Source organism: Hevea brasiliensis, chromosome 1, assembly GCF_030052815.1.
Source record: "Hevea brasiliensis isolate MT/VB/25A 57/8 chromosome 1, ASM3005281v1, whole genome shotgun sequence".
Lineage (NCBI taxonomy): Eukaryota > Viridiplantae > Streptophyta > Magnoliopsida > Malpighiales > Euphorbiaceae > Hevea > Hevea brasiliensis.
Window position 1 is genome coordinate 15331854 of NC_079493.1, and position 8854 is coordinate 15340707.

Consider the following 8854-nt stretch of genomic DNA (forward strand, 5'->3'; position numbering starts at 1 on the left):
CTAGTGCCTATTTATAATTTTTTTTTGAATTTTCCTAAGCTTTTTCTTTTCTTTTCTTTTCTTTTCTTTTCCTTTCTTTTCTTTTCCTTTCTTTTCTTTTCTTTTCTTTTCTCTTCTCATTTTCCTAATCTATTTCATAAATTTTAATTAATGTTAATTATTTTATTCTCTATTTTTTTTATTTTGACATTTAGGTCAAAATTCACCTTTGGGGGTGAAATGACCAAAATGCCCTTAGTAGTGCATATTGGGTTATTTTTATTATTTTTGTATCAATTTATAAATTCTCTAAACTTTAATTTATTTTTTTCTCTACATTTTTCTTATATTTTCTTAACATTTATTTCTTCAATTTATGCCTCCTCACTATAGTCTAGGTGTAGTTCCAGACATTTTAACTGTCCGAACAGACATTAGTCGTCAGAACAGTAAAATGTACGGACTACCTTTGGTGAGGGCGTTACATCTGAAATACAATAATACATCATCAACAAAGATGATTACAAAGTGATCTAAATATTGTCTGAACACCCTATTAATGAGATCCATGGGGCATTTGTTAACCCAAACAGCATCACAAGAAACTCATAATGCCCGTATCTGGTTTGAAAGGCAGTCTTCAGAATATTTAACTCCTTAATCCTCAACTGATGATATCCAGACCTCAAATCTATCTTTGAAAAATAACCAGATCTAGCTAGCTGATCAAATAAATCATTGATATAGGGTAAAGGGTACTTATTCTTTGTAGTTACCTTGTTCAATTGTCTATAGTCAATGCACCGCCTTAATGATCCATCCTTTTTCTGTACAAACAATTTTGTTCATGATAAAGTTGCAAAAAAGGAGATACAGGTTCAATTCATTTCTTTGAAACATCAAATTACTTACTCACCAAAGCAGTGTCTCGAAAATGCCATCAAACTCTATGTTACAAACTAACAATTTGACCCTCAATTGATTTGAATTGAGGGGGTGTGATAAGGATGCCCATTCCTAGTTAATTTGTACAGCTATGTGTACCTACCGTTCACGCCTCTTGTACCATTATATATAATTGACATGTTACATCCTATATATGGTTAATAAAATCAATGTTTACAATTTTATGTCCAATTGCTCATAAAATAATAGATAATAATTAAATTAAATTTTGTAGAAGAAATTAAATATAATCATTTTATCCCTATTAAGTTACTAAATAAATCAAAACTACGTCGCTTTTAAGGTGATGAGATTTGATTATTTAATGATGTTTCAAAATTAATATTTATTTTTATGTGTTTTATTTGCAACTCTTAGGTTGGTTTTAGTTAGTTTTTGCATATGTTTATTTATTAGTTTATTAAATTAATTTTATTGTTTTCATTCTAGCAATGTTTGTGGTTAATTTTTGTTTCTTTTCGAAAAATATATTATTTTTTGAAAAAAAAAAATAACATTTTGACCCTGAGGCACACATGACTTAAAATCTTTTTGTATAATGATTAAATAAGTAATCCAAATTAATCAGTAACATAAAATAACATTGCCTGATCAACCTAATTGAAAATATATATATATTATGATATTCATTTCAAAATAATGTATACTCGAACTTAACCTGCCAACTTGTTTCCCAATAGTATCATAAACCTATAAACTTATATTTCATAATATATATCGATACTATATATAAATGTAGGAGGGGGAAGGGAGAGCGGGAGAAACATTGGCTTTGCAAAAAAATACCCTTTATTCTTCAAATTCATTATAATTATATTTTATTATTTAAATTCATTTTAACATTTATATAAATTTAAAATTCTTAATCCTACTTATATTTACTTATATTTAATTTTGATTAGGTATAAAATGTCATAAGTAATTAACTAAAATAAGAAACTAATAAGTGAAAGAAAAAATACAATTAATCTATAATCTATATCTATCTATTTATAATATTTTTATAAAAGATAACTAAAATCAGAATATTTTTTTTAATCTTTACTTTCAATTTTTTTTCCAAGATTTTTAGTTCGTTTTGTATGAAAATTAAATAAAAAAAAATCAGAAATTCCTTTTATTAAAAATTTTGATAAACTGTTATAATTTAACGAAAAGAAATTAAAAATTTTCTTTTTTTTTTGTAACTTTTATGCTTTCAAAAAGACTGAATATCAAATTGAAATTTAAAATGATTTAAATTTTATTTTCATGGCTTTTTTTCTTTTATGCTTGACTTTTAATTAATCATCAAAATTTATTATTTTATTTTAATATAAGAAAATATAAATTATAAGATGATATATATTAATAGTGTCCTTATTTACTTAAATGCAATAAGAAATGGAATTGTTAAAAAAGTGAATGATTAAAAAGTCGAGGGGGAAAAATTACGCTTAAATATTATGCCAACAGAAACATGTTCAATTGCTGATTGCTAATAAATTGCTTTTTTTGACAATTTGAACTAATTAATTTTTTATATAAAATTTAATTTAACTTAATTATTATCTACTATTTTATAAACCTAATATATTAGTTCATTCCTAGCTTGGCTTAGTACAATAACTAAAAGTATATCAATCATCTAGCAGACTTAGGTTTAAATTCTCACTTACCTATATATATATATATATATATATGTTTATCATTTATAATAAATGACATTACTTTTCTAGTTATATTTTATATTATAATCAATCAATAAACATCAAACAAAATATATGTCGTGTCACATTATGATTGAATATTATCATCTCACATTTGAACTTTATCTTTCGTATGAAAAATAGCTTGGTTTTAGATAAACTTAAATGTAAGGTATAAACAATTATATTTTATATAACTTAAGTATATAATGATTTAATAATATTTTTAAAAAATAGTTGTATTAATATATTATTTTATAAAATAATCATAAATAAAATTAATATCATTACATCATTAGAAAATGTATAATTAATACAATTGAACTAGTAAATGAGCCAACTAACGACTTACTGATAAGTCTATTTAATGGGTTAGCTCATAAACCTATTAAACAAGTACGTTCACAAGCCATCAAATGACTTAGCTCGCAAGCCTATTCATGAGTCAACTCTCAAGTCTACTCACAAGACAACTCACGAGCTTGTGAGCAAGCCGATTCGAGTGTCTCAATGAGCTAAGTATTGGCAGCTTGAGCTTGATTCTTTCTAAACAAGCTGAATCGAGTCAAACTTTTGTTAAGTCAATCCTCTAGTAGTTCAACTCATTTACAGCCCTAATAACATGAACAAGTTATTCGAAAACATTTAAAATTATGTGATGAGAATGTAAACATTGGAATTTCACTTAGATTCAATTAAGATTAGCAGGGGCAAATGTAGGTTTAAGTATAGAGAGGGGGGGTGGGCGCGGTGGGCCATGGTACATAATTAAAATGCTCATATTGCACCCTTAATTGTATCATCTCATGTTCAACAAAGTTTTGGGATAAAATTTTGTACCAATTGACAAATGTCATCAATTTTGATGCGTACATTTCCTTTGGATTTAAAGTTGAACTAAAAGTAAGTAATTCTATCGCATGATCATTGAACTTATGCTAGAAAAAATTAATTTTTTTTTCTTTAATATTTAATTTATTTTCATGATTGGTGGTAAAACTAGCTTTAAACATTAAATTTAATAAAATTGTTATTCCTAAATTTGGAGGGAAATTTTTAAAGATAAATTAATAAAATTAGAATTAAAATTTTTAATAATTTAAATAAATGCAAAAATTATTACTATTTTATATTTATTAAAAAAAAAAGAGATGCCACGTGCTACTTAGCCTATCTATTTTTATTTGCAAAAAAAAAAAACGCATTTCACTAAACTAAAAGAAAAGAAACATAAGCACAAACAAAAGCTTGAATACATTAAAGGAAAATCCTCCATAAAGATAATTTTAGAGCTATTGCTTAGAGCTATTTATCTAAACAGTGAGCCACCATATTACAAGATCGTTTAGCAAACTGAAAGGAAATTCATCTGAAGCCCTGTAGGTTTAGGTGTAAAAAAGCTCACATTCAAATTTCAACAGGTGGAGATTTTAAAGTCAATTGCATAGACTAGAACATAACACAATAAATATTCTGGTTCTCATACACCATAAAATAAAGGCCAAATCATATAAAAGAGCCAAACCTTTATGCATTTTTGCATTTTAATCCATCGTTTTAATTTTGGCAAAAATAACCAAAATTGAAAGGTTGCAGAAATTTTATCCAAATTTGAAATCCAATTTGAGGAAAGTGTGGCTCTGATGATGTGGCATACAATGTGGCATTTTTATTCTAAAATCGTGGGACCCACTTGACATATCATTTTGGCAAATTATACAAAAAAGCCAAACCTTTGCGTGCTTTGGTGTTTTAATGCTATCGTTTTAATTTTGACAAAAAAAAAAAACTCTCTCTCTCTATCTGTGTGTGTGTGTGTGTGTGTTTATTATGAAAGGTGTTAATATCATGAAGGTGGGCTCTCAATTGAACTCAAACAATTTTGTAGAGCTTCAATAAAAAAATTATGAGATGATAAAATACTTTAATTCCTTTTTTTTTTCCTTTTATTCTTTCTGCAAACTCTTCTTTTTCATCTGTTTCTACTCTCACTGACACCATAAAAATCGAGAAATCGTACCTTTACTCTTTGCTACACAGAACTAGTATGATTCTCTTTTGAGGGTTTCCCATAAACACTGACTTCAAACTTCAATGACGTCATCAAGGCGTTTGGATCCGAGGAGTTGCCTTATGTCAGTGAGGCTGCCCCTTGGGTTAGACGGGTCTTCATAGCCAATGAGCCCCTACCTGACTAGAAAATCCCCTTCCACCATGAGATGGCACAGGTGTGGTTCAATTATTGATCAAAGCTTTTGGGCAATAAGTAGTTAGTTGATTATGAGTTTATTTTATAATTAATAATATAAAAATTTGTTCTTTTTTATTGTTATTTTTCATGTTCCAGAGTTCCTATCGAAATTGTTCTTCTTTTTATGAAGTAGAACCAGGGAGTGGGGGATAAACTCTTGCAGTTTTTAGCCATATCATTTATGAGAGAATGAAAGAAAAGTACCTAGATTTTACTGAATGACAAGAGAAGCATTATTTGATTTATACTCAAGTATTGGGCAAAGACGATGATCATCCTTCATCCTTAATTAGCCATGGATGGAAGGTAACCATTTTTTACCAAAGTCAAGAAGGTGTCTGAAAAAAGGTTTGTTCTTAGTTGTTTCTACTCATATTTTGATACGACGGATGTATAAATTGTGTTGCGAGTCCAATTAGCTTATGTTTTATTTCAATAGGGTAAAATTGGAATGGTTAGAAGATAGAATGAAAATGATAATGGGCCCAATCCCTGCTATCAAATATGATAAGTCAAGAAATCACAAGATTGGTTCAATAGCATGGTGGTTGCGTCTACAAGTTGGGAAGATTCGAGAAATGATCCTAAGAAGGCAGTTACATTTAGGGATGGTAAACCATTGCCAGGTGATATAATCTATTGGCTGCTTGAAAATTCTTAAAGATGAAAGTGTCGCCATCCCTTCCATAATAAGAGAGAGAGAGAGAGAGAGAGAGAGAGAGAGAGAGAGAGAGAGAGAGAGAGAGAGTTTATGTGTGCTGTGTGTGTGTGTGAGAGAGAAAGGGGTTTTAGTTTCTTTGCCAAAATTGAAACAATAGGATTAAAATGCTGAAACGAGCAAAAGTTTGGCTTTTTTGTATGAATTGCCAAAATATTGTGTCCAATAGGTCCCTCAATTTTAGAATAAAAATGCCACATGGCATGCCACGTCATCAGAGCCATGCTTCCCCCAAATTAGATTTCAAATTTGGATAAAATTTTTGCAAACCTTTCAATTTTGATTTTTTTTTTATATTTTCAAAATCGAAACCATAAGATTAAAATGCAAAAACGTGCAAATGTTTGGCTTTTTACTATGATTTGGCCTAAAAAATCCACAAATAGCAAGATGAGTTCAACAACTCATACCTTTCAGGTGCCTGATTAGGCACAGAATTGTCAAATTTGATTTTAGGAACAATAATAAATGGAAAATCATCGATTAGCAACAACAGAGGGTTTATGTGACGCCCCACACCCATCTACTGTATAGCCGAGCAAGAAGTGCCACATTCGGTGCCGGAGCACCCTATCTTGTCTTGTCATGTCTATTGTAAATTTTAATGTTATTTAAGTCAGGTAATTTATGAGTGGAATTTTTTTTTTTGACTTATTTCTGTGGAGACCCGGACAAAGCCTCCCCTGATTTATTAGCATCTGGCGGGTTCCACTATCACCTGTTAACATATTCATAGTCATCTCATTTCCATATCATATTCTCTTTTATCATATCATTCATAACTATTTATGAGATCTCAAAAGGAAGTATCATCTATTGCATTCATATGGAAATTCATAGATAATAAATTACAAGTATTCATTTCAATCTCAAGTTTAATTTCAAGTCCAAAATGAAATACATCATAAACTAGTAATTACATCATGACTAAACATAATAAACCAAAATACTAGTCTATAGATGGGCCCTACCAAAATACAACTGTAGAGGTGACTAGTAAACACTGGCAGATCTGATCGGTCTCTGTGTGAGCACTACTACTGTTGCTGTTGCGGCTGCTGGGACTGATCTCCAGTACCTACGCGATGGAAAGCCAATGCGCTAAGCATAACGCTTAGTGGTGCATAATTTATAATAACAATAATTTAACAATTGAAATAATATCTGCAAATCATAATTTCTGGGTCTTTTACATTTTTATTGCTCTTTGGAAGCAATTAACATTATCAGGATCTTTTATGATTACTTATTGCATTTTAAGTCTAAATTAATTTTTATCAGTGCCCGAGAAACCTATAACAAATTATAAAAGCTGGATGCATGGGTGTATACTGGTTAGACAGCCATATGTCTATTCAGTATACGTCTATCAGGCACGAGGCCAGCTGTCGGGCACGAGACTCGCTGTCAGGCTTGTAAAGCCAGAAATAAAGTAGGCACAATGGCCAGTAAGTAGGCATTTAGCCTGTAGAATAATCATACCAGACATATATTGTCAGTTCATGATTTTCTCGGTAGGCAGTACTGCTATCTGTAGTCCCTAATTGGTATACCAATTTATCCAAACTAAATAAATAAGTCTAGGAATACTATGAGCAATTAAATATTTTTAATTATTTTAGCACTATTCACTGTTACTATTTTCTGGTACTGTTCATTGGTACCATTAATTTCATATTACTAGGACATTAGTCCCAATTTATATATTCATATCATTTTTAATATTTAATTATCCTTATGAGTATTTTAATTATCATATATAGCATTTTTTTTCCATGAACCTTTCTTTAGGTTCATGTTGATGTGTTATCTTTATCTAGGAATTTGATTAGGTTAGGATTTCTATTTAGTCACACTTCCTTCATAACAATCGCTCCTCTATGTTTAGACTTGAATTTCAGTTTTTGAATCACTGAATTTGGGGTTATAGAACTCAAGTTATGGTCAAAATACTATAACTGGTCCCTTTGCCCCTAAGCTGTCCAGAATTTACAATTTCTAGTCAATAAACTTTGACCAGTCATTTGATCATCTTATGGTCATTTTTAGACTTAGGTTCCTTCACAAGATATGTTCCTCTATGTCAAAGGGACTCCCAGGTACAATTTCATAATTTTTCAAGCTTGGTATAGTGAGTTATAGTCAATGTATTAACCTGGACTCTCAGTCCTATAAGGGCAATAACCAACTTCAGGGCAGTATGTTTGACCCTCTTTTTAGGGTCTTTACACTTAGAATTTGGCAAAGGTGTCTAAATCAATATTGTAGCCCTAAGCATCATGTTTCCATTGATGAAATTTTAGGTCATTTAGACCAGTATAGAGAGAGTTATAACCAAATGAACACGTACTGTTCATTTAGTGATTTTCTGGGTTGGCAGTTTTAGCGACTCAACTTATGCTAACAACTTGATTTGGTTAAAAGCAAAACTGGGTCAAGTGGTCTTCATGAAAAGTGTAGCCCTATGTCTAAGCTTTCCATTGATGAAAGTTTAGGTCATTTGGACCAGTATGGAGAGAGTTATGACCAAATGAACACGGTCATTTTCTGGGTTGGCAGTTTTAGTGACTCAACTTTTGCTAATAATTTGATTTGGTTAAAGGCAAAACTGGGTCAAGTGGTCTTCATGAAAAGTGTAGCCCTATGTCAAAGCTTTCCATTGATGAAATTTTAGGTCATTTGGATCAGTATAGAGAGAGTTATGACCAAATGAAGTACTGTTCATTTGGTCATTTTTTAGGTTGGCAGTTTTAGTGACTCAACTTGTGCTAACAATTTGATTTGGTTAAAAGCAAAACTGGGTCAAGTGGTCTCATGAAAAGTGTAGCCCTATGTCTAAGCTTTCCATTGATGAAATTTTAGGTCATTTGGACCAGTATAGAGAGAGTTATGACCAAATGAACACGTACTGTTGATTTTGTCATTTTCTGGGTTGGCAGTGTTTGGTCATCTGAGTTTGGGCAGAGAATTGGTCATGATTTTGGCAAAATTTGGGCATGGTGTCTACATGAAAAATGGGCTATTTTGAGTCTATTTTCACCTCCAATTGGCTTCACACCAATTGGAGTCACACATTTTCAGTTATGGGTCAATAAACCCACTGGACTCATTGAGTCCAAACCTGCAGAAAATTGAACACTCCCAATATCTCAATTCCTTCAACTTCCTTACTTCAATTTGCATGCAATACACTTCTATAAGCAACAATCTCAACTCAATAGGTCAATTTCAACATTTACACCAAGTCCTCAA

The 8854-nt window shown here is 30.7% G+C and overlaps 1 pseudogene; it reads left to right on the forward strand.

Moving 5' to 3' along the window:
• The first annotated feature begins 4578 nt into the window (after positions 1–4578).
• On the forward strand, positions 4579–5567 carry LOC131183019 (clavaminate synthase-like protein At3g21360; annotated as a pseudogene).
• The last annotated feature ends 3287 nt before the right edge of the window (positions 5568–8854 follow it).